The following is a 3,761-nucleotide window of genomic DNA, read 5'->3' as shown; positions in this document are numbered from 1 at the left end:
TGCCCCAGTTGCAGAATTTTTTTTTCTTGAGAGGACTTTTAAGATTTACTCTCTTAGCAACTTTCAAACATGCAATATAGTATTATTAACTATAGTTGCCACGCTGTGCATTATATCCTCATGACTTACTTATTTTATAACTAGTAGTTTGTATCTTTTGACTCACTTCACCCAGTTCACCCACCTTTCACCCCCTTCCTCTGGCAACCTATAATCTATGAGATGATTATTATTATTATATTTTTAAAGATTCTACATACAAGTGAGGCAGTGTGCCCAGTGGTCCTGTGGCTCTGTCTCTTGCTTCAACAGTGTTTGGACAGAACAAACCCAGAAACACCCCTTCTACCAGCCTCCTACCACCTTCCAACCTTTTTTCCAGTGTTAACTTTCAAAGCCATCTTCTTGGCCATCCTCTGGCTCCGGGACCGGCTAACACCCTATTTTGAGCTTAGCTCATTACCAATCAACCATGAGCACCCAGATTTGTCAGAATTAGTCCAACAAGGTGGAGGCCACCATCAGCAGCCTGGTCAACATGCATCTGCGGGCTTCCTACACCTACATCTCTCTGGGCTTCCATTTTGAAGGTGATAATGTAGCTCTGGAGGACACGGGCCACTTCTTCACAAGTCAGTGGAAGGGAAGCACGAGGGAGCTCAGCGTCTCTTGAAGATGCAAAACCAGTGCAAAACCAGTGCTGCATCCTCTTCCAGGAAGTGCAGAAGCGGTCCCAAGATGAGAGGGGCAAAGTCCTGGACACCATGGAAGCTGCCCTGGTTCTGGAAAAGAGCCTGAATCAGGCTCTTTGGGATCTGCATGCTCTGGGTTCTGCCCATGCAGACCCCCATCTCTGTGACTTCCTGGAGAACCACTTCTAGATGAGGAGGTGAAACTCATCCAAAAAATGAGCCACCACCTGACTGACCTCTGCAGCCTGGGTGGTCCCAGGTGAGTAGCTCTTCAAAAGGCTCACTCTCAAGCACGACTAGGAGCCTCTGGAGCCCAGCAGCCTTTGAAGGGCCCCTCTGGCATCCCCCTGGTGCCAGGGCTTGTGCCTGAAGCTCTCCTGCAGCCACTAGGCAACTTTTTTTTTTTAAGATTTTATTTATTTATTTGACAGAGAGAGACACAGCGAGAGAGGGAACACAAGCGGGGGGAGTGGGAGAGGGAGAAGCAGGCTTCCCGCTGAGCAGGAAGCCCAATGCGGGGCTTGATCCCAGGACCCTGGGATCATGACCTGAGCCGAAAGCAGACGCTTAACAACTGAGCCACTCAGGTGCCCCACTAGGCAGCTTTTTAACCACCCCTGGAGCCCTCTCCCAAGCCGTGGACCATATGGAAATAATAAAGCTTTTTGCAGGGAAAAAGAAAAAAAAGATTCTACATAGACGTGAGATCATAGGGTATTTGTCTTTCTATGTCTGATTTATTTCACTTAGTATTAATGCCCTCAAGGTCTACCCATGCTGTCACAAAAGGCAAGATTTCATTCTTTTTTACGACTGAGTAAATATTCTACACCACGTCATTATCCATTCTTCCATCAAAGGACACTTAGCTTGTTTCCATATCTTGGCTATTTGAAATAATGCTGTGACAAAAGTGAAGGCACATCTATCATTTTGAGTTAGTGTTTTTGTTTTCTTTAGATAAATACCCAGACTTAGAAATTGCTGGATCATTTGGTAGTTCTATTTTTAATTTTTTGAGAATCTCTGTACTGTTTTCCATTATTGGCTGCACCAATTTACATTCCCACCAACAGTGCATGAGGATTCCCTTTTCTCCACATCCTCACCAACACTAATTTTTGATAATAGTCATTCTAATAGGTGTGAGGTGATAGCTCATAGTGGTTTTGACTTTAATTTTCCTGATGATGAGTGATATTGAGCACCTTTTCATGTACCTGTTGGCCATCTCCATGTCTTCTTTGGAAAAATGTCTATTCAGATCCTCTGCACATTTTTTAATAAGATGTTTTTTGCTATTGAGCTTTATGAGTTCTTCGTATATTTTAGATTGTAATTTCTTTATTATTATTATTATTTTATTTTATTTTTTTAAGATTTATTTATTTGACAGAGAGAGACACAGCGAGAGAGGGAACACAAGCAGGGGGAGTGGGAGAGGGAGAAGCAGGAGAGGGAGAAGCAGGCTTCCCGCAGAGCAGGGAGCCTGATGCAGGGCTCGATCCCAGGACCCTGGGATCATGACCTGAACCGAAGGCAGACGCCTAATGGACTGAACCACCCAGGTGCCCCTAGATTGTAATTTCTTATTAGATAAACAATTTGCAAATATTTCCTCCCATTCAGTAGGTTGCCTTTTCATTTTGTTGATGGTTTCCTTTGCTGTACAGAAACTTTTTAGTGTGTCATCCCACTTGTTTATTTTTGCTTTTGTTGCCTTTGCTTTTGTGTCAAATCCAAAAAATCATTGTCAAGACTGATGTCAAGGAGCTTACCACCTATGTTTTCTTCTAGGAGTTTTATGGTTTCAGGTCTTATACTTAAGTCTTTAATCCATTTTGCATTACTTTTTGTGTATAGTATGAGATAGTGGTCCAGTTTTTCTAACACCATTTATTGAAGAGACTGTCCTTTTCCCAATGTGTGTTCTTGGCTCCTTTGTCATAAATTAATCAGCTTGGTTTTGGTTTATTTCTGGGTTCTCTATTCTACTCCACTGATCTATGTGTCTCTTTTTATGCCAATACCATACTGTTTTGATTACTGTAGTTTTGTAGTATAGTTTGAAATCAAGATGCGTAATGCCTCCCATTTTGTTCTTCTTTCTCAAGGTAGTTTTGGCTATTATACAACTGTCAGTTTTAAGATAGGAAATAGGAATAATATATTTATGGGAGACCAAGAGATGTTAGAAGCAATTGCTTCAGTAAATGGAAATTCAAAGCACTAGACCTGGAGTTAGTGATCTCGGTTGGTCATTCATTGGCTATGGGACTCGGGTCCAATAACTTTAAACTTGCTGAGCTTTGATTCCCTCATCTGTAAAAGATTAATAATACTTGCCTTGCACGGTTTTGTGAGGATTAAATGAGATAATTTATATATTTAACTCTGTTTAAATATTAACTTTGATTACTATGAAAGTACAGGCAAGAACATTAAAAAGTTAGGTCCTCTTTGTGGACTCCTATACTGAGGGCCAAAAGACACGATCAAGCATCACGGCTCTGAGCAAAAAGTTAAAATATGTTGATCAATGTTTCTTCCTCCTTCATCCTCCACTGGTATGGTACTCCATACCAGTTAAAAGTATTTTCTTTCTAGAACATTGTTTCTAATTTAATCAGCATGCTAAACATGGCCTGAGAATTAATCATATCCACTTTTTCTTATCTCATCTTTTTTTTTTTTAAAGATTTTATTTATTTATTTTAGAGAGAGAGAGAGAGCACAGGGAGAAGGGCAGAGGGGAAAGGAGAGGAGCAGAGTGGGAAGGGAAAGGGAAGGGGAGAGACTCTCAAGCAGACTCTCCACTAGCATGGAGCCCTATCTGGGGCTTGATCTCACGACCCAACCAGGAGATCATGACCTGAGCCAAAACCAAGAGTCAGATGCCCAACTGACTGAGCCACCCAGGCACCCTGACATTTTTTTTGACCTGTTGCAAAGATGTAATAATTTGTAACATAATATATCCATTTTGCATTTTTTACCTATTTAGAAAGTTCAAGGTTTTCATTTTTCTTTTGGGTTAATCTTGCTTCCCCTAACTCTCTCCTAAAAGGG

The 3,761-nt window shown here is 41.4% G+C and overlaps 1 pseudogene; it reads left to right on the top strand.

The window, feature by feature from the left end:
- The first annotated feature begins 472 nt into the window (after positions 1-472).
- LOC110589605 lies at positions 473-1,062 on the top strand (annotated as a pseudogene).
- The last annotated feature ends 2,699 nt before the right edge of the window (positions 1,063-3,761 follow it).

The sequence above is a fragment of the Neomonachus schauinslandi genome, chromosome 6, assembly GCF_002201575.2.
Source record: "Neomonachus schauinslandi chromosome 6, ASM220157v2, whole genome shotgun sequence".
NCBI classification, from domain to species: Eukaryota; Metazoa; Chordata; class Mammalia; order Carnivora; family Phocidae; genus Neomonachus; species Neomonachus schauinslandi.
Note: the sequence above shows the minus strand (reverse complement) of the source record. Positions and strands in the feature narration are given on the sequence as shown.